This window comes from Vombatus ursinus, unplaced genomic scaffold (assembly GCF_900497805.2).
Source record: "Vombatus ursinus unplaced genomic scaffold, bare-nosed wombat genome assembly UNPS02014893.1, whole genome shotgun sequence".
In the NCBI taxonomy this organism is placed as follows: domain Eukaryota; kingdom Metazoa; phylum Chordata; class Mammalia; order Diprotodontia; family Vombatidae; genus Vombatus; species Vombatus ursinus.
Window position 1 is genome coordinate 7981688 of NW_020954671.1, and position 23672 is coordinate 8005359.

Consider the following 23672-nt stretch of genomic DNA (forward strand, 5'->3'; position numbering starts at 1 on the left):
CGGATGAGTTAACATGTATAAATTATTTTGCAAACCTTAAAGTATTATATAAATCCTAATTTTAATTTTTATTATTACTATTATTACTATTGTTGCTATTATTATTATCTCCCACTTCCTGGCACTGAGGCCTAAATAAATGAAAAATTTAATAGACCAAAAGAAAGGCAATTAGAATAATCTCTAGGAAGAGTGTGGAACTCATCAGTGTGGAAATCCACACACTTTTTTTCTATTTCCTATGAAGCTTGTCCTCTACATTGCCTATTTTCATTATCTTATATTGTGCCAAGGGAGAACAATAGCATTGCTGGAAAGGCAAACACAATAATGTTTGCCCCAGGGAATCTATTTTTGGCCTGTTTTACTTAATGAGTTAATGTCATTGACTTAAGTAAAATATAAGTCAAATTTTTACTTAAGTAAAAATGACAATGTCAATGACTTAAATAAAGTCATAGATGGCAAATTTGCAGATAATACAAAACTGGGAGGGATGGGTGTGCCAGGATCCAAAAGGACTACAAGAGAAAGGTTAGAATAATGATATACAACTAATAAAATGAAATTTTATAAGGATAAATGTCTTAAGTTGAACTGAAATTTGCAACACCGTAAAAGCAAAAAAGTGGAGATATATCTAGACAGCAGGGTTTCTTGTTTGTTTTTTAATTTTGTTTTTGTAGTTCTGTAAAAGATCCATTGGTTTTAGTGCAACACAAACCCAATAGAAGTCAGCAATCTGGTATGGCACCCAAGCATTTATCTGTCTTGGGCTGCATTAAGGGAGGCACAGTGTCCCAAGCTAAGGAGGTAATAACTTCTTTGTGACCTTCCCCAGCCAGCCCAGATATGGAGAACTGTATTCAGTTCTGGGCACTAAATTTTAGGCAGGTCTTTGATAAGCTAGAGAGCACACAGAAGAGAGCAACTAGTACAGTAAAGGACTAAAGATCCTGCCACATGGAAGTCAGTTGAAAGAAACAAGGATGATTAGCAGCCTGGAAAAAAGAAAACATGGGAGGAGGGGGGCAGGGAGAGAGGCAAGAACCCGATATCCAAGTATTAATACTGAAATCACATATTTGAAGGGCTGTCACATGGAAGAGGAATTGGACTTCTTCCATTTGTTTTATATGTGGAACAATACCACAAAAATCAAAAAGTTCAGATTAAGCCTTGATGTTAAGAAATATTTCCTGACAATTATAGCCAACCAAATGGGGACTTAAGTTGCTTCAGGAAGGAATGGGTTTCCCTAGATTGGAAATTTTCAAGCAAAAGTCTTAATACTAGTGTTGAATATATGGTAAAAAGGGATTCTTATTCAATTATGGGTAGCACCATGTGGCCTTCCCAATGTGATTTTGTGTGATTATGTAACTGACAAGAAGTAGCTATATTGGAAAAAGGGATATGGCTGAGGTGAATATCACACCCTGCACCAAACATCACTCTTAACCCTACTGTCTCCTACCACAGCTAAAATGCTACCAGCCCCTAAACTTGGATAGCTAGAAGAAAAATAATAACAGTAATTAAAAATAGCTAGCATTTCTAAGAGCTTTAAGGTTTGCTAAGTGTTTTGCAAATATTATTTCATCTTATCCTTTGTACAACCTTAGGAAGCAGATGCAATTTTATTCTCATTTTATGCATGAGGGAACTGAGGCAGACAGAGGTTAACTTGCCCAGAAGCATGCAGCTAGAAAAAGTCTGAGGCTGTTTTTGAACTTGAGTCTAACACCAGGTCCAGTGCTCAATCCACTTAAGTCACCTAGCTAAAAAAAAGCTAGGATTTACTTAAAACCTATTCAATCTTATCTAAAGCAGGAAACCAATCCAAAAAAATTCCTATTTTGTCTATTCAATTAACAGGCAGAAGAATGAATGCCTTTATTAAGATGTAAGATCTTCGAGGATATGTTTTCATTTTTGCATCCCTAGCAGCTAGCATAATACTCTGTACATAGTAGTGACATGTATTAAATGTGTATTAAATTGTGTATTAAAACATATATTAAATTGAACTGAATTGACTAAGAAGCACAATCCTATTAAAAGTATAATGAAGACTCACTTAAATCTAAAAATTGCTAAATAATTTAGCTGATGTTGAGATGAGTGGCTCAGTATCACTAAATTTGTTTAAATTTGTCCTCATTACTAATTTAGTCTTCCCACAGCTATAAGCCATAAGAACAAAGGATAACTTTCCATTAATATTACATAATCCATCATTTAATTTATTCTCATTAAATTAAAAAGAAAATGTATAACAGAAAATGTCTATAAAAAACAAATAGACTAATGGCAAATTTGCTAGTGTAGCACAGTCTCTGGACTCACTCTCATAACTCCTACTGGAACTGGTGGGCTAGATCTGAGGTGGGGGGAGAGGGGACTTCTATTTCTCACTCTAAGGGTTCAAAGGGTAACCCTGAGGGACCTTGGGTTGGTGTTCTGGTACTTTTGCTGACTAATTCCACCATCTTGCTTTCCATTAACTATCAGTTTAAATTAATTAACCAGTTAGAGTTCAGTAGCTTTGAGTTAGAGGCATTTACTCAATAAATATTATAAGAACAAAAATATTCCTCTAAAGTGTGGAATATACTTTCCAATGAGAACACACAGACTCCTGATGAAAGTGGGCTCAAGCTTAGAGAGTTCACATGACACAAGAGTACCCTCACAGTTCCTGATTATTCGGAGTCATTTTGTCCCTTGATGGAGTCCTCATGAAGTTCTCTATAGGTATAGCTTTCTGATGGATTCATTCACAGTGTTGAAAATGCCTTTCTTCAGAGTGTTTATTTTAAACTTAATTCCACCAACCACTGCTGTGGCATTTGATAAAGTGCCAGGCTTAGGAAAACCTGAACTTGAATCTTTCCTCAAACATTTACTAGCCATATAGACTATTTGCAAGTCAATAAACCTCTCTCAGCCTTCAGTTTCCTTGTTTGTAAAATTAATCACAAAGAACACATGAAGAAAGACTATCTGCATCCAGAGAAAGAACTGATAAATAGAAGTATGTACAGAATGATATGTGTGTGTACACACACACACACACACACACATTTGTGTTTAATGATAGCCATTTCTAGGGCAGGAGGAGGGAAGAAAAAAGGGAAAAAAAGAAATTTACAAGATAACTTTATTAAATATTTAAAAGGAATAGTAAGCTGTACATAATAGATATGCAATTTCATGTGCAATCATCTTTTTATATGTTGTGGAAATACTTGTTTTATTTCATAAATTAAAATAAGAAGTCCAAACCTTCTGATCTTCTGTTTGTCTATTTTTCCAGCCCTAACATCTCTGCTGACCTCTAGACTTGCATCTTCAATTGCCTAGTGGACATCTCAAACTGGATATCCCATAGATAACTTACACATCTAAAACTGAACTCATTATCTTTTCTCCCAAATTGTCCCTTCTTCCTAACTTCCCTGTTATTATTGAGGGTACTACCATTCCCCTAGTTACCCAGGATTACAACCTAGGTGTCATCCTCAAGTCCTTACGCTCTCTCACCCCTCAGTTGCCAAGTCTTACTGTAACATGCCTCTTACGTCCCTTTTCTCTTTTTCTGACACTGCTACTGCCATGGTGCACTCCCTCATTGGACTCTTGTGTCACCTGTGGGTGCTCTTGGCCTCCCTGCCTCAAGTCTCTCCCCATTCCAATGCAGCTCAACTGTCAAAGTGATCTTCCTAAAAGCACGACCCCATCCTCCCATTCAATCAACCTCAGTGGCTGACCTTCATCTCCAGAATCAAACATAAACTCGCTTGGCTTTTAAAGCCCTTCATAATCTTGCTGCTTCCTACCTTTCCAATCTTCTTACCCTTTTCTCTTTCACATGTTCTATGATTTAGTGACACTGGCCTCCTCTGCAATTTTCTTCCTCCTTTTCTATATCCATCGGCTTTCCTGGCTTCCTTCAAATTTCAGCTAAAATTCCATCTTCTGCAAGAAGTTTTTTCCCAGTCTTCTTTAATCTCGGTGCCTTCCCTCTGAGATTATCTACAACATACCCTGTACACAGGATGTTTGTACCCAAAGGTCTTAGTGCAATATTAAACTATTAAAGCTTAAAGGTATTAAAGCATAAAACTGCACTAAGATCTTTGGGACACCCTAAATATCTTGTTTGTACATAGTTGACATGTTGTCCTCCCCCATTAGACTATGAGCTCCTTGATAGCAGGGAGTACTTTTTTTTGGTTGGTTCGGGGAGGGGGGGGAGAGGGGTTTTTTGTTCTTACTTTCTTTGTATCTTCAGGACTTAGCACAATGACTGGCACATAGTAGGTGCTTAATAAATGCTCATTGATTGACTTTTGAAGGACATAAGACTTTCCTCTGGGGAATGGGATAGAGAGGAAGACCATAGGTGCTCTCTTTTCACCCTCCTCTCCATAAGTAATTCCCTTTCAAGGACTTGACTCTAGATACTGTTCCACTATTTTGGCCTGCTATCCAAGCCCCACAAGGCCTGATTGAGTCATTTCAACCAGTTCTATATCATCATCTCAACACATTTCACTTCCAAATTACTTAAGAAGTTTTGGCATCTAGTTTATGCTTTTGAATGAGTCAGTAGGGATATCTAGGAATTATTCACATCTAGTTTACAATATGATTCAATGACTGATTCATTGAGAAATCTGTGCCTTCTGTGTTCTATTGGGATAGGATGGGCTCTCACCCTTGCACTAGAACTAAGAAGAATTCTGAAACGTTCAGGAGAATATTGTCTTCCCCAAGAACAATGGAGATAGATATTAGCTAGGGATCTGAGTACTATTTTAGTGGAATTCTTTTATGAAAAGTGTTACTTTATAATATGTAGTAGCATAACCTCTGGAGGTAACCTAATCAAGCAGTCTCCATTATATCATTATATAGCTGTGATAACAATGATATTATAATGATAACCCTGATAAGTGTTTAACCTCTGTACCTAAGACTTCCTTCATTTGCTTCTCCTTTTGTCATTTTAGAACAGTTGAAAGGTCATTAAAGATATTCCCAAGCCTCCAATAAACTTGCTTTTGTTATCACCTCTACAGATGACGCAAACTTTTCTAAAAATTCTAATATTCTAGGTCTTACACACATACACACACACACACACACAAATTTAGTCTTCCAGTGTCATTTAGGGGTCTCATTAATTTAATCAATTACATCTTAGACAAAAAAATCAATTACTTCAAATAGCATGCACAATATTTTTTAACTATAAATCCTCTGCTAACTGAATCAAGCAAACTGGGATGCTATAACATTGCATGTTGAATGTTATGACATTTGCTATAAACTGCATTCAGCACAGTGCCTGGCACATTGATGGTACTTAATAAATATTTATTAATTGATTGATTAATCGAAACTACCTAGACTTAATCTCTCAAAATGTAGAAGTTTTTTTGAAGCATTAATAATAATAATAATAATAAATGCCCTAATATTATAGAGTCAAGAATACTTCAAAATGTCCAGTTGTTTGCTTTGTGACAATTTTACCAATTCTAAATTTGTTTATAAAAAAAAATAGCCTCTTAACTAGATTAAGTATTTTATTTATCCAGTTTTAAAAGATATAGGCTTGATCTTATCTCTCTAGGAGAGAGATTTTCCTTTGCCTAGAAGATAAAATACAAACTTCTGAGCCACTCATTTAATAATTCTAACTGACATTTATATAATGTTTGAAGATTTACAAAATACTTAATACATATTACCTCATTGGACCTTAAATACAACCCAACTATTATTGTCCCTATTTTACAAATGTAGAAAATAAGGCTCATAAAAGTAAAATGATTTGCTCAAGACCACACAGCTCCCAAACGTCTGGGTCAAGGTTCAAATCCAGATCTTCTTAAATTATAGGCGTGCACTTAACTACTCTGCCACATGCTCTTCCATCAGTAATGTTATTAACCTGACATTTAAGTACCTCCATATTTTGGCTTCACTTACCTTTCTAGCCAGATTTCATGCTACTCTCTTTCACAACTCGAATTAATAATTTAATAAATATTTATTAAGCACCTACTATGTGAAAAGCAATGTGCTAAGTACTGGAGATACAAAGAGGCAAGAAGCAGCCCCTGCCCTCAGGGAGCTCACAGTCTAATGGAGGAGACAACATGTGAACAAATACATACAGATAAGCTATATATACAGGATAAATAGGAAATAACTAACAGAGGGAAGGCACTAGAACTAAGAAGGGTTATGGAAGGTTTTCTGTAGAAGGTGGGATGTTATTTGAGACTTAAAGGAAGTCACAAATTCCATACAACAGAGAAACTGAGCTGTCATTTGCTGTTTCCTGAAATCAACCCTTTATCTCCCACCTCTGCACATTAACACAAGCCATTCTCTATGTTTGAAATACACTCCCTCCTCATTTCTGTTTTCTAGGATCCTTGTTTTCCTTTAGGGATGAACTCTCCCACAACCACTCCAGTTGTCAAAGCTCTCAGTTGCCACCATTTTTTTTTTGTACTATAATTAATGTGTGTACATATTGTACCCCACTCCGATTCCCAATAGAACTTAGTGGACTTTATCTTCATTTGAGTCTTTCTATCCCCTGCACCTAGTATAGTGCCTTATTATGTAAATGATAGGAAGTTAATAGATGTTGAATCAAATTTAAAGGTGTGAATAACAAAAATAAAGGTATGTAAGTTGCTTCTGAAAGGTAATAATACTTTCGTTTTCATTGTTGAGCAAGAATAAAACTGCGTGGCTAACTCTGAAAGGTGTTTTAAAAGAACTCGCATAAAAGATTTTATATTGAGACAAAATTTAGTTAGGGATTTATGACCCAGAAGGTAAAGTATCAATTTCTTATGTGTCACAGCATTTGAAGAGAATAAGTTCTGGGATATAAGCTAGCACATCCAAGAATGGAGACTAATGGGTGATTAACAAGTGAGAAGAGAGTTAGAATGCCTGCAGAAATGGGCATAATCCAAGTGTAAGTGCCCCATTCCAGAGCTCAATAAGAGCAAAAGCTAACAGTCCAATGATAATTGAAGTTAGCAGCAATTTTCCAGGTATGGCAAGATTGAGGGAACTAGGATAAAGGATGTGATCTATGTTCATGGGTGATGGATTCAAAATCTGGTGGGGGAGGGGGAATAGAGAGAAAGGGAGATATGGCACAGAGTAAGGTCAGAAAAACAATATGGAGCAACTTAAGGCTTTAATTAATAATGATTTGTATTACATAAAAATAAGAGACACTGTAGTATAGGGGATAGAGAGATGATCTTTGAGTCAAGAAGATCCGGGTTCAAGTTCTGTGCAAACACGTACTGCTTTATGACTCTAGGCAAGTCAATTAACTTCTCAATGTTCTAGGCAACTCTCTAAAATTGTAAGTTGCATAGAAGGTTCTGACTTGGGTTGGCAAAGCAAGTCTCATAGTAGTGCTAATAAAATCACAGGCTCAGTTTATAAAAATTACAAAAATGAACTTGAAGTAGCATCCTTTTATGAAGATGGCATTCCTTATGTGCCCCCCAACTCAATTAAAGGCAACACAGCTAATACCCCACTTCTTATAATACCTCCCCAAAGCTCAAGGCTATAGTTTAGTGGAATATCTGTGCAAAAACATTTGACCTAGCCTATGGCAGGTGTGCAGTTTATGTATGAGTTTCCATGTTGCTTCCTCAAACTCATAGCTTGACCAGTTTATCAAGTACTTAGTATGTAATAAGTAAAGGTACTTATTACCTTTAAGAGTCTAGGGTGTCCTGAGCTACATAACCCTCTTGCCCATACACAATTAGTTGGGGCTCAATAAGTGCTTAATAAATGTTATTGACTGATTCCAGGGGTGTGATGTCCATCAGCTTCCTAGGGATAAGTAGCCCTGTAGCCCCTACCATGTGTTACAAGTTGTCCTGAGTACTCTATAACTTCCCTCTTAAGGCTAATTGCAGTGAAAAGTGTGAATGCAGGGATGAATTGGGGTAAGAACTTTAGTTTGTGGGAAAGGGCATTTTGGATCAATGAGTCAAGTGAATTCTGTAGATAGAGTTCCACCATGGCAGCAGAGACATCTTAGTGATATAGGAACACAGGATTTAGGGCTGGAAGGGACCTTAGAACAATCTGTTGTTCTAACAGGGCTGGAATTCATGGGCCCTCTCTACCCTTAGGGATCATGAATAAATTTCAGGGAGTTGATAATTTAAAAATTTTTTGATAACTATATCAATAAAATATAATTTCCTTTGTAATTCTGTGTATTTTAATTTATACATTTAAAAATATTATTATGAGATGAGGTTCATAGGCTTCACTAGCCTGCCAAAGGATTTGACCCCACCAAAAAAAGGTAAAGAACCCTATTACAATACTATCATTTTAAGGGTGAAGAGATAGGCCCGGGAAAATGAAAAAAGTAGGCTAAGGTTACAGAGAACATAAGTGGCAGAGCTAAGATTTGAACCCATGGCTTCTGACTCCAAATACCACTCTTTTCATTATACCATGATGCTTCAAATGTATAGTACCTGGCATAGTGTTTAAACATCCATTTAGTGTACTCTGTTCAGACCACTTCCTGCCAGGATCCAGCAACCTTTGACACAGTCATCCCTTTAAGCACAGGGAAAGGCTCAGAAGGTATTGTTGAGAATGCAACTGTCACTGACCTTGTGACACAGGCATCATTGCCCAGTCCTTTGATCTATTATATGCTTAAGACCTTAAGCAGCTTAGAGCATAACTCAGGAGGCAATATTTTCCCCAGTGACATGTACAAAAGGGCAACAACACAGGTTCACAGAGAAAGCTGCCTGGTTAACCAGACTCCTCAGAGTTGAATGACAGCCACAGAGAGGTCTTTTTTGTGTCTCTCACTCCCCTTCCTTACAAAACACACTGCTGCGTCACCACAGTACAAAACACAAGCCCAGAAGACTGATCTCTCTCTTCTGTTGTCCACTGTCTACAGGCACCCTCAGGGTAGAGAGAGGCTAGTGCTCTCATTAGGGTGACTGACAGCAGTTGCTACCTTCCTACGCAGAAAATCAACTGCCTTGCCTTCCTATTTGTAGTGAGAATCTGTTGGACTAGGCATATGTGATATGATATAATAGGCACATGTGAATTTTCATCTGTAGTGTTATGAACAAAAAAGTTTGAGATGAATTGGAGACCCTGATCAGAAATGAAGAGGTAGGAGAGACCATGGAACCTAAAAAGTAATTGAGGGAAGATGCAAGAGGCCTCCATTTTGGAATGCATGTACAGAAGAGAACATTACCCGTTTTGGTCAAAGTGTCAACAACTTCCAAGATGACATCATATCTCTGGGATGATGGTAAATTCGTGAAAAAAAAAATCTATCATCCTCACCCCTCTAGAATGATGGAGAGTCAACAGAGATTCTAACAAACTTGCCAGTTTCCCCATGGAACCCTGGGTCTGGGCACGCACCTCACAGGTTTACACTTTATCCACATATATGTCCTAGCAAGTGGCAAACAAAACTGCAAAGTAACAGAATCTAAGATTCCAACCAGGCCTAAATAGCAACTGAAACTCTAGCAGTCAAGGTGAGGAGGAGCACTACCCATTAGGTCTCTACAGGGTACACATGCAAATATGAGTGGAGGTAGAAAAGTGCAGAAAAGGAGGTATCGATTTGCACCAGCTTGGGATTTTGACATTGAGGTCTGAACGCAGGTATTCCACAGCTGCTGGTGGTGGATGAGATTTAGCCAGTAAGTAGCCAGTATTGAACTGAGCCAAGGCCTGGCTCTATTACTTATAAACCTACATGAGTCTCAGTTTCCCAATTTGGAAAATGAAGATAATGATACTTGAGCATTGGCTACCTCACAGGGTTGTTTCTGGCATAAGGTGAGATAATAAACAAAATGCTTTATAAATTTCTAAGCACTATGTAAATTTAAACTGGTATGTTCTGCATGAATGTCTTCCATAACTCCTCATTAGACTGTGAGCTCCTTGAGAGTGGAAACTATCTTTGCTTTCTTTGTATGCCTAGAACATAGGAAGTCCTTATTAACTTTTTATTGACTGATTGTGGTAGCTGATTCACTGGGTGTCCAAATTCTAGTTCCTGTAAAAGTACATCTGTCTGCTATTTGCATTATTGCAAAATGAAGCATATGATAATGTTATATCTGTCTTTTTTTTTTCAGTCAAAGACAAGATTTATTAAAGATCCACCATATTAGCCAGACTCTTGAGGAATCTGAAAGTCTGTGAGGTATTGGCTAGATTCTAAGAACCAGAGCAGTGGCTAAATTTTAGGAATCTGAGCCTTTATATCTGTTTTGTTTTGTTTATTAAATACCATCCAGTGAAATTCACATGTATTAATGGACAGAGTTCTCTAAATTCCTAGGGTCAGCATGAACAACAATAAGGTACTAAGTTCTCCCCCAATAGTGTTTCCATACCTCCAATGCAGCAATTATGTATTGGTTTTCCTCTGATATCATATAATTTTTCCCTGCTAGGTCAACCTGGGAAAATCAGGGCTGTGCCATGGGGGAGATATCGTCTATAAGAGAATGGCTACCTCTGGACGTGTTTTCTATTATGAACTCTTTCTAAAGGTCAGGGTAGACCAACAGAGGAACCAAGATAAAATGTCACTTAACCTGAACTTATGTACTCTATTGGATCATCTGCTCCAAAACTTCAACAAACCTATCATCTCACTAATGAGGGTTTTCCTTCTAGTACAGATTGCAATCTCTTCATGCCTGCCTACCCTGTTTCATTGCTGTCCATAAAATCATTAGAAGGTGTCAACCTGAAATACCAAAAACTTTCCTTGAATTCTTTTCACATTTTTAGGATACCAATGGCACACTGTTACATTTCTATGTCTAGATTACTCTATATGCTCCCCTGAGATTAAATTTGGTGATTATCACTGGATTGATGAGTCAGTCTAAGAGTATAGATGGTGGAATCATAAGATACCAGTTCCAAAAGGTTATTGTGTGCAGGACTCTGTAATCAAAACAGAGTCACAACTTCCTGATCTTCTTTAAAAAAAAAATAGTATTGAAATCATCACCAGCAGCAGCAGCAGTAGCAGCAACAGCAGCAGTATTAAGTGCCTTGCCCAGGGTCAGACAGGTAATAAATGTCTGAGGCCAAATTTGAGCTCAGGTCTTCCCAGCTCCAAGATTAGACACTCTATTCACCGTGCCAATTAGCTGCCACCCATCTATGAAGTTAGAGAACTGTGGAAGTGCTATGTAAATACTAGATATTATTATTAATTAGAGGATAGAGTACTAGATTGGGAGTTAGAAGTAACTGGGTTTAAATCATGTCTCTGGTACTTACTGCAAATCATTTAAACTTTTTATGTCTCAGGCAAATACCTAGGACATATATGTTAATATATGTATGTTTGCATATATATGTGTGTATGTGTGTGTGTGTGTGCGTGTGTGTGTATACACATATGATACAAATATATCTGTCTTGAAGTTAGTTGAATAGACTGGTTAAACAAAGGTAGTTTTAAGAATTAATTATGTGACAAATCTACAGAAATGAGAGCTTTAAATAAAGTGCCTTCATTTTGAATTGTTATTAAAATTCTATTGAACTCATCATACATATTACTTTTCTTTTTTTTTTCACTTTTAATTCATATAACCTAGATCAGTTAAAATATTCCTGTCTTTGAAGTGGAACTCTGAATTGGTAAGCACTGGTTTGTGTATGCATTTAACGAATGAATCTTGCTACTCAAGCTATGAATACATAAACTACAATATAAGTGTGTGAATTCTACTTTGTTAAATTGTAGAAGAATCATACAAACATACACAAAACAACTTAGTAACTTATGTGCCTGTTATATACTTTGTGAAATGTTTCATCTGCTCCAAAACTTCAACAAACCTATCATCTCACTAATGAGGGTTTTCCTTCTAGTACAGATTGCAATCTATTCATGCCTGCCTACCCTGTTTCATTGCTGTCCATAAAATCATTAGAAGGTGTCAACCTGATGTACCAAAAACTTTCCTTGAATTCTTTTCACATTTTTAGGATACCAATGGAAACCGACAGGCTGTCCCTTTCTCTATTTTTCCTACCTGCATTCTACTTATTTTTAATGTGAAACAAATAATTCAAAAAAAAAATAAAATCACAATAAACATTTGTTGATTGGAATTGAATAGAACAGTTGCACACACATCAATTTTGAAAAGAGACTCTGACTAGCATGAAAAGCCCGAGTGCTGGGAGTGCAGGAGGTGGAAGAGATCTTGCAATGAGATAAAAGGACACCCAAAAGTGAGGTAGTGGGCACCAAAGACAACCTGACCATTTCAATATTTTTCTCAGGATCCCAACCCTGCCTACCTCTTACCTCTTTTTCTTTTATTCTATCTGACTGACAGCTATCATCCACAAGAATAATCAGCAGAAGATTCCTTCAGTTTTAAGTGACCTTGGTAATGATACTCTCATTCACAGGATGCCCCTATAATAATGTGACTTTTTTTTTGTTAGATTTGCCTCATCTAAAGTACATTTTAATTCTCCTTCTCTTATTCCCCTCATAAATACAGTAGCTAAATATAGGAACCAATAAATGCTATTCTCAACATCATCTTGAAATTCTGTTCATTAAGTGACCTTGAGCTATTAAAAGCAGAGATGAGCCAGGTACTATACAAAGTTAAAAATACATGCTTAAATTTTCAACCCTAATGCAAACACATTAAAATTAAACATTAAGAGATAAAACAATATAGGTGATACTTAAACTGGAAAGGTTTTAGACAGAAATGAAATTTTAGGATCATAAAATTTTTCAGAATGGGAGGGGCCTAAAAAGTGATCATATTTTAAATGACAGATTTGGACAAGATCATATCTAAAGTCATTCTCTCCAATCAAATTTTCTGACTTTTAATCTAATCCCTTCATTACAATGATGAAGAAATAGGGGCCGAGAAAACCAAAGCAGAATGTTAAAAGTTAACAGCTAGTTAGTGGCAGAGCCAAAATAATACCCTTAGGTCTCTTGACTCTGAGTCCAGTGGTCTTTGCACTACATTATGATAAGTAGAGCATATAACTTAATTAAATTATTAAAGCATTTTAAAGTTCTTTATTTGTTATAATAATACTATAAAATAGATAAAAATAATGATATTCTGAGATTCATGCAGATGGAAGACTGACACTGAGAACCATATCAAAATTAAGATATTGTCAAATAATTTTTACATTAAAACTTATTGCAACTCTAACACACCCCGGCATTCCAATGGATCTCTGTGCTCATTGATAAGATGCATTCCCTCCAATAATATAGGACACAAACTATCCTGTTTAACACTTGTCTTCCCACAATTTTTCCCTATTGGGTACATCCAAGGCATGGCCTCTAACTTGTCTGACATGAAGATAACAATGGAGAACAATAGTTATCTCACTACTGGTCTGTCCTATCTTATTTTTTTATTATAGATTTATTTTGTTATATTATTCATATTACTTTTATACAATCCTTTGTTTGTAATCTGTTGCAGCCTGTTCACTCTACCATATACTTTTCTGCTATCTTTTGAGAGATCCTCAACTTAACACTTTCAGAAACTATATGACTTGCAGTCAGACAACATCAGCAAAAGAACATTTATCTTAAAAAGCCAGACCTTTGTTTTAGGAAGAAATTTGAAGCTGTTAAAAGAATGTTGCAATTTCCCAAAAGGGATCTAACTTGCCTTCCTCCTTCTGTCCAAATCCAGGCCTAACTCATGGCTTACTTGCAGTTTGTTCAAGATATACATACATATGTACATACATATATATGTGTGTGTATATGTATATGTGTGTGTGTGGCTGCTGATAGGTTACATTGCTAATTGCCTGGTTGAACTTACTCATACTAGTTTTTAGAATTGATCATCCTTTTTCCTCATAATTCTTTCTCATTTCAGTTGCACCATAGTTCACAGTCTTACCAAGAATGTTGCCTTGATGTTACCCTTGAATCTCCCTTCTCTCTTATCTTTCATATCTATTCAGTTCCCATGAGTTTCTAATTCCTTATTTCCAACATCCAATTCTCTTTCTATTCCAACTACCACTATCATAACACAAGCCCTCCTTCCTTATAATTTTTCTGGACTATTTGAATATCTTCCTACAAGTTCTTCCCACCTGGGCTACTAGGTGGTACAGTGAATAAAGTGGCAGGCTTCCAGTCAGGAAAACCCTGGGTTCAAATCTGACCTCAGACACTTACTAGCTGTGTGACCTTGGGCAAGTCATTTAACTCTGTTTACCACAGTTTCCTCATCTGTAATATGAGCTGGAAAAGGAAATAGCAAACCATTCCCTATCTTTGCCAAGAAGACCTCAAAAAGGGGACATGAAGAGTTAGACATGACTGAAAAACTACTGAACAACAACAGTTCTTCCCATCTAGGTAGCTAGGTAGTGGAGTAGATAGAGTGCAGGGCCTAGAGTCAGGAAATCTCATCTTCCTGAATTCCAAGCTGGCCTCAGACACTTAGTAGCTGTGTGCCTCTGAGCAAGTCACTTAACCCTATTTGTCTTGGTTTCTTTATCTATAAAATAAGCTGGAAGAGAACATTATGAAAAGCAAAAATAGATAATTTTGATTATATTAAATTTAAAAGCTTTTGCTCAAACAAAACCAATGCAACCAAGATTAGAAGGAAAACAGAAAGCTGGTAAGCAGTCTTTACAGCAAATGTCTCAGATAACAGACCTCATTTCTCAAATATATAGAGAACTGAGTCAAATTTATAAGTATATAAGCCATCCCCCAGTTGATAAATGGTCAAAGGATATAAACAAGTAGTTTTCAGATGAAGAAATCAAAGTTATCTATAACACCTGAAGAAGTGCTCTAAATCACTTTTGATTAGAGAAATGCAAATTAAAACAACTCTGAGGTATCACATCATACCTATCAGATTGGCTAATATAACCCCCCCAAAAAAGGAAAATGATAAATGTTTGAGAGCATGTGGGAAAATTGGGATGCTATGCACTGTTGGTGGAGTTGTGAACTGATCTAAACATTCTGGAGAGCAATTTGGAACTATGCCCAAAGGGCAATCAAACTGTGCATACCCTTTGATCCAGCAATATGACTACTAGGTCTGTATCTCAAAGAGATCATTAAAAAAGAAGAAAAGGATCACTTTTCATTTTGGTAAAATATTGGAAATTGAAAGGATGCCCATCAATTGGAGAATGGCTAAACAAGCTGTAGTATATGAATATAATGAAACACTATTGTGCAATAAGAAATGAACAAGTAGATTTCAGAAAAACCTGGAAGACTTGTACAAACTGACTCAAAGTGAAACGAAAAGATCCAGGAAAGCATTGTACACAGTATCAGCAACACTATGTGATGATCAACTGTGAATGGCTCAGTTCTTCTCAGCAACACAATGATCCAAGATAAGTACAAAAGACTCATGAAGGAAAAAGCTATCCACATCCAGATGAAGAAATGATGTACTCTGAATGCAGATCAAAGCATACTTTTTTCACTAACATTATTCTATTTTGTGTTTTTCTTCCTCTTGGTCTATTTCTTCCTTCATGACTGTGACTAATTCAGAAATATATTTTATATGATAGCACACGTACAAGCTATATCACACTGCTTTCCATTTTAGGAAGAGGGGAGGGGAGGGAGAGAGGGAGAAAAATTTGGAACTCAAAATCTTGTAAAAATGAGTGCTAAAAATTGTCTCAACATGTAATAGGGGAAAAAATAAAATACTATTAAAAAAATAAAATAAAATAAAATAAAATGAGCTGGAGAAGGAAATGGCAGCCCATTTCAGTAGCTTTACCAAAAAAAAAAAAACAAAAAACAAAAAACAAACCTTAAAACCAAATGCGTTCACAAAGACTTAGTCACAACTAAAAACAACTGAGCAGGAACAATGTTATTCCAACCTCTTATTTCTCCCTTCTATGATGCATTCTCCACAACAGCTAATCTAATCTTCTTTATGTTGAAATCTAGTCACTTCTGAGTTCAAGGCCCTTAAATAGCTTCTTATTGCCTATGACATATAGGTAATATATTCTGCTTTCTTAACTTGGCTCTTCATAGACTGGTCCCATTCCATTAATTAGCACTATCTTCCTTCTACTTTTTTCCACAACAGATGTCTCTGCAACAGATGACCTGGACTACTTATTGCTCCAAGTATGAGGCCTATGCTCACATTTATGACTTAGCTCTTACCTTTCCCTGTGTCTCAAATGCCTTTTCTCCAATTCCATCCAGTTAGTAAGTAGTGATTATTCCTTCCTTCAGGCTCATGTAGCACTTTGTACCCTTCTTATGCATTATTCTTTGTTACTATAACTTGTGTTGGTGTAATTCCCTGCTAATATACTGTAAGCATCAAGAACACAAGAACTGTTGGAATACAATCTTAATTAAATGTCCTTATCGACATCTGATCTTTCTACCTCCCCAAGTGTCTAGCACAGTTTTCTGTTACTGTAGGCAATTAATGAATGTGTTGTTGATCTTTTTAAATAAAACTAGGGACCAAAACATAAGAAAGAAGAGTCAGATCCTAGGAGTAAGTAATGTGAAATGCGGCAGCATATGTATGTCACTCAAGACTTCCTGGTTTACAAATCTTGAGAAGTTATTTAAAAAGAATAAAAAATTATAACAAAATGAATTTGTTTTGGTACGAAAGCATAGTTCAACTATTAATATATTCATTATTTTATAATTCATATAATTCAATGAAGTGATTTTAATTATAACCTGAAGTTAAATGCATTGATGACTTAAAAATCTTAAAGACTAAAGGGTTCTGCAGGTTTTTCAGATGAATGTATTAATTACACTCCATCAGTACTCTACTCTTCTTTTTCAACATGGCGTGTACATGACTCCAAAGGCAATGTCAATGAGTGCAATATCTACCAGGAGCAAGCAATCTGGAAGGTCTTCAAGTATTCCCAATGATCAACCATATGTCTCCTATCTGAGTACTAACATTAGTTCCTTAAGGCAATGAACATTTGCAAAGGATTTACTTTCAGATGATAAAAGTTTTGGGCTATAGAAACATATAAAAGCAAGTTATGAAAGGCATTAGGGCTTATTTGAGTTAGGGGAAGGAGTTCTCCTACCAATGAAATAAGGAATTATTTATAGAAGTCTTGAAGTAAATTAAATATGATTTACTATAAAATATGATTCATGTTTATTGGTGTCACCATTTTACTCTATTTCTGATGGGAAGGAGGAACAAATTAAACATTTTATTTCACTAACAGATTTTTCTCTGCTGGCTGATACAGAGTAGTTGATAGAATGCTGAATCTGGAGTCAGGAAGACCTGAATTCCAAACCAGCCTTAGACACTTACTAGCTGTGTGAGCCTAGGCAAGTCACTTAATCTCTGCTTGTCTCAGTTTCCTCATTAATAGCACCCATCTCCCAGGCTTTTTGTGAGGCTTAAATGATATCATATTTTTAAAGCACTCTGCAAACGTTAAAGAGCTATCATTAAATAAGTGCTATTATTGTTATGGTTGTTAATGTTGTCGTCATTTCCTCTGAATCTTGGTCCCCATCATCAGCCCATCTTTTGTCAGATTATTTCATTTGACAGAATGATCTTCATGAAATAAAATCTTATTCATTTTTAATAGTCTTTGTGCACTTTCTTCCACTCTTACTATTTCACTCATTTTCCATTTTACTCCATTTTCCCACATCTTCCTTTTCCATCTATGTTCTACAATGATTTCTACCAATACCACCACCCCGCCTTCCAGCCCAACCACTGTTACTAACAAACCAACCCTCATTGCTAACATAAAACATGAATTTGACAGCATCAAACACCTTGAAGGCAAATTAAGCCATAATAAGGTTGATGGAGAAATTATATTCAGCGGCCTCTCTCCTCTTCTTTCAGCTTGTCAATTTGCAACGTCTGCAAGCCCCTGTGACTAGACACATGAAGAAAAACATATCCGAAGACCTATTGAACTATTATACATTATTGTGTCTTTAAATAACTTTCTACCATACTCACACCAAAAAAATACAGGAGGGATTTTATTTGATAAGACCTTGCATCTGTAGAGTATTTTGCATCATATAAGCACACTATGTTAACTTATTCCAATCTCATAGCCCCATGTCTCACAGGCCAGTAACTGATCTTCAGAGATATTATATAACTTGATCAGTAAACAAAGAGTAAGAGACTGAAGTATACAGACTGAAGCATGCTATTTTTCTCTTTCTTTCTTTTTATTGGAGTCTTCTTGTACAAATGACTAATATGAAATGTTTCATATGAATGGACATGTATGAACTATATCAGATTTTTTTGCTGTTTTGGGAGGGGAAAAGAAAAGAGAGGAGGGATAGAATTTGGAATTCAAAAGTTTTTTTAAAAATGTTTCAAAAATTGTTTCAATATGTAATTGGGAAAAAATAAAATATAATAATAATAAATAATGAGTAAGTAACAAATCTGAGACTAAGACCCAGATCTTTTGATGCCTAGTCCAATGCTGCCTTCCATGCATACTGTAGGTCAAAGAATATGTTCTTTTGCAGTAGAATGTAACCTTCTTGAGGGCAGGGATTGTTCTGTTTGTATACCCAGAGTCTCGCACAGCACTAGATATATAGTAAGTACTTAGTAATTGCTAAATTAAACATGCTGCTTTTTGTGTGTATCCCTTGGTACAACTTCATGTTGTCAGATGTTAAACTGAAAAAAATCTACATGTGAGAAAATCTGCCAAAATTCTCTGCCAATAGCTCCAATATATGCCAACTTCCACCTTGGGCATCACCACACTTCCTCCCCACTAGAAACTTGAGGTCTGCCCCAGATTCATCCTAGAGTCTAATAGGTGAATTTTTCTCCCTAACTTTTCCCAAACAAAGGCTGCACTTCATATCTGGCCACAATCTCTAAATTATATTGCCATGCACATAGCACTCCTTCTGCAGCTTTCTCCTATGTGTTATCTTCTCCAGTTAGAACTGTAAGTTCCTTAAAGGCAGAAACTGTCTTACTTGCTTATATTTTTATCCTCAGTGCTTAGCACAGTGCCTGACACATAATAAACACTTTATAAATTATCTATTTTTTCTTATCTATCATCTAATCTATCTATCTGTCTATTTCATGAGTTTCTAACAGTCCAGAAGCTTCCAGATTCTCTTTGGAACTGGCACTAGGAAGGAGAAAGAAAATGACTTTTTTGTAGATATGTAGTGAGAGCTAGCTCTTCAACATGTCCCTGGCTTCCAGTTTGCCTCCCAACAGTCTCTGGAGAATTTCTCCTTGGGTAAGATTGGAGCCTCTCTTGTGGTCAAGTATATCTCACTCTCAGGAAAAGAGTTCATTCACGGGGCGGAGCCAAGATGGCAGAGGGAAAGCAGTGACTTGCTTGAGCTCTCCCTCAAACCCCTCCAAATACCTATTAAAAATGTCTCTAAACAAATTCTGAAGCAGCAGAACCCACAACAAAAACAGAATAAAACAAATTTCCAGCCCAAGACAACCTGGATGGCTGATCATAAAGGTATATCGCGCCGGGCAGGGAGAGGAGCGCAATTCAGTGTGGGCACACAAGCCGCAGCGACCCTGGAGCAGGCCTCAGAGGACTGAATCGCGGGCAGCTGTGGCAGTTTCCAGACTTCTCAACCCACGAACGCCAAAGACAACTTAGAAGGTCAGTGGGAAAAGTCTGTGACTGCTGTGAGAGAAGAAGCTAAGTCTCAGTCTCCTCAAGGGCAGCGGCTGCCTCCTGAGCTTCTGGCCCACAGACTGAGGTGGAATCAAGTGGTTGATCAGAAGGGGATTGCAAGGATCTCTTTGCCAGTGCTGAGGCAGGAATCTCCTGCTTTGCCCATGCTTGGATCTGGGTCACAGTTCTGAGGGGTGGTCCTGGGGTGAGGAGGAGCGCTGGCATGGTGGAGCTTGTTGTGGTGGTGGAGAGAAAGCACCTCGTCCTTTATCATACCACCTTGGAAGAAGTGAAAATTTTCAGGTCCCTAGAAGTATCTCTGAAAACAGCTGTACAAACCCCCGAAGCTTGGGACAGTACATTCTCCACATTGGAAACAGATTGTTACCTTAACAAAGAGTTTAAAACTCAAGTAATTGGTTGGGATCATGAGCAAGCAGCACAAAAAGAGTCAGACTATATTATCTTACTTTGGTGACAAAGAAGATCAAAACACACAACCAGAGGAAGAAAACAAAGTCAAAGCTCCTACATCCAAAACTGCCAAAAAAACATGAATCAATCCCAGGCCTTGGAAGAGCTCAAAAGGGATTTTGAGAAGCAAGTAAGAGAAGTAGAGGAAAAACTAGGAAGAGAAATGAAAGTGATGCAAGAAAATCATGAAAAGCAAGTTGACAGCTTGCTAAAGGAGACCCAAAAAAATACTGAAGAAAATAACACCTTAAAAAATAGCCTAACCCAGAGGCAGCTAGGTGGCTCAGTGGATAGAGTACCGGCCCTGAAGTCAGGAGGACCTGAGTTCAAATCCGGCCTCAGACCAAACACTTGACACTTACTAGCTCTGTGACCCTGGGCAAGTCACTTAACCCCAGTTGCCTAAAAAAAAAAAATAGCCTAACCCAAATGGCAAAAGAGGTCCAAAAAGTCAATGAAGAGAAGAATGCCCTAAAGAGCAAAATTGGACAAATGGAAAAGGAAGTCTAAAAGATTACTGAAGAAAATACTTCCTTAAAAATTAGAATAGATCAATTGGAAGCTAGTGACTTTATGAGAAATCAAGACACTGTAAAACAAAACCAAAAGAATGAAAAATTAGAAAACAATGTGAAATATCTCATTGGAAAAACAACTGACTTGGAAAATAGATCCAGGAGAGAGAATTTAAAAATTATTGGACTATTTGAAAGCCATGATCAAAAGAAGAGCCTAGACATCATCTTTCAAGAAATGATCAAGGAAAACTGCCCTGATATTTTAGAACCAGAGGGCAAAATAGCAATTGAAAGAATCCACCAATCTCTTCCTGAAAGAGATTCCCAAAGGAAAACTCCTAGAAATATTGTAGCCAAATTCCAGAGTTCCCAGGTCAAGGAGAAAATACTACAAGCAGCCAGAAAGAAACAATTCAAGTATCGTGGAAACACAATCAGGATAACACAAGATTCAGCAGCTTCTACATTAAGGGACTTCAGGGCATGGAATATAATATTCCAGAAGGCAAAGGAGATAGGATTACAGCCAAGAATCACCTACCCAGCAAAAATGAGTATAAGTCTTCAGGGGAAAAAATGGTCATTCAGTGAAATAGAGGACTTTCAAGCATTCTTGATGAAAAGACCAGAGCTAAATAGAAAATTTGACTTTCCAATACAAGACTCAAGTGGAACATGAAGAGGTTCATTCGTGAAGAAAACTGTTGATCAGATTACGTCTGCTTTCTCTGAGTCATAAACACAGTTGAATTAATCTCTGGATTTTCATTCCCAAAGGGACCTGGGGTAGCATGGCCAACAATGAGTAATGAGACATACCATACAGACCTTCAGTACAAAGATCTGACTTGGGGGAAAATGGATGTCCATTTTCTATTTTTTTTTCAATTTTTTTAGATGACCATTTTCTAACAGGCAACTGTTGGAAATACTTTGCCAGAGGCAGCTAGGCGGTGCAGTGGATAGAGCACCGGCCCTGAAGCCAGGAGGACCTGAGTTCAAATATGGCCTCAGATCAAAACTTGACACTTACTAGCTGTGTGACCCTGGGCAAGTCACTTAACCCCAATTGCTTAAAAAACAAAAACAAAAAAAAAACACTACTTTGCCAACCATGCTGCTGTCCAGCAGATAGGGGAAGGTGTCCATGTCCTTATAGATGGGATCCAGTTTTCTTCAGGTACATGTAGGGAAGGCAGGTGGTACCTCCCTTCCCAGTAAGGGCATATGGGCTTTAGGAGTGGTAGGGAAGGGATGATGTTGATGTAGTCAAGGAGGCAAAGCAATGTCTATGGGGGTACTAAGTCAGAAGTTACTGTCATCAGTCTTAATGAAGGCCCTGGTCTCTTCTTTACTCTCAAGTTGCCTGTTGTCAGCATATAAAAGCAGGGGAAACCCAAGTGGGTTCCAGAACTGGCCTTTACCTGGTGGCTACAGAACTGAGTGTGTAAAGAGGGAAGATTAAAAGAAAACCAGGTAAGGAATCTTGGTGGCAGAGTGGCATGGGCCTGATTCAGTGGGTGGCTTTCTCATGTGTTATGTGTGTCCCAGCTGAGTCTTCTATGCTGTACTATGTCCTGACTTAGATGTTAAGTACAAATACACCAAATTCACTCTGTCACCAGGTCAGGGACAACATTTTCTGAGTCTCTGCTCCCTGAGCCTATGTCAGACTAAGACATGGGTTCCTGGCATTCAGCAGTTGCAGGACCCTGACACCTTGGGGCACACAGTTATCTGTGATCATCTCTTCGGTGATAACTGCACCCAAGATATCAGACTGTTTGCAGTGTCACCTAGTAGGTGGGATTCTTCCAGCTGGTCATACGCCCTCACCTAATTAAATGACAATATCTGTATTTTGTATTAAAAAAAGAAAGAAAGAAAAGAGTTCATTCACTCTTTTGTACTTTCTGATATATTCTAACATATATAACTTCTCGGATTTCTGTTTGTTATTTGGTTTGATAAATGGATTTATTCTCTATTCACTCTTTGCAACTTTTCTGTAACCTGAAAAGTTTGGCATGAAAGGGCAGGCCAGTGGATGGGGTCCTCTCTCCCTTTAAGAGATAGTGATCATGAAAGTAGATTTTTATTCAATAGTGCCCTTAGATCAACAACATTTAAGGGAACAGAAAGATATGATTCTAGGCTCTTACCTCTCTCTCAAAAGAGAACAATGAGGCCAGTCTTGTGGTCCCTTCTCCTTCTCCCCTCAAGACAGGATTCATAATATTACCTGGAGAAGGGTAGGCAAGACTCTAAACATACCTATCACTGCCTCCCCTTCTCTAGACATACAATATGAATGTGTGTGTGTGCCTGTGTGTGTGTGTGTGTGTGTGTGTGTGTGTATCCTATATAAGCAGCACACAGCTTACATATTTAACTAGTTAAGGGTAGTCCAGAAGTCCCACTGGTGGATCTATACACAGCTTTATATGTTGTACATTCATCATGTACTTCTTAGACTTAGATCATGCTCCCATTAAATTCATCATTGGCAAATCTCATCATCTGGCAAAATCCAATCAGCCTTGGTTCTTACACTTCATCAGAACCTTCTGCCCTCTGATCTGAGGATAAAAGCCTCAACCTCTATTTAAGGAGAGGAGACTGGAGAGAAAACTCAGATATCTCATTTCCCACCCAGTTACACACCTTTTGGACTTGACCTTCACTATTTCCTAGACTGAACCTATCCCTCTTCCTCCCCTGCCCTCACTTTTCAGCTTTATTTTGTATATTATATTTCCTCATTAGATTATAAACTCCTTGAGGGAAGGAACTATCTTTTTTGTTTGTATTCCCATAGCTTAGCACATTGGAGCTTAATAAATGTTGGGGTTTTTTTTTTTTTTT

General features: G+C 37.3%; 1 protein-coding gene across 1 annotated transcript in view; it reads right to left on the reverse strand.

Moving 5' to 3' along the window:
- The window catches only part of KCNH5 (potassium voltage-gated channel subfamily H member 5), a 446545-nt gene that overhangs the window by 266778 nt on the left and 156095 nt on the right, over positions 1-23672 (reverse strand). The window lies entirely within an intron of this gene.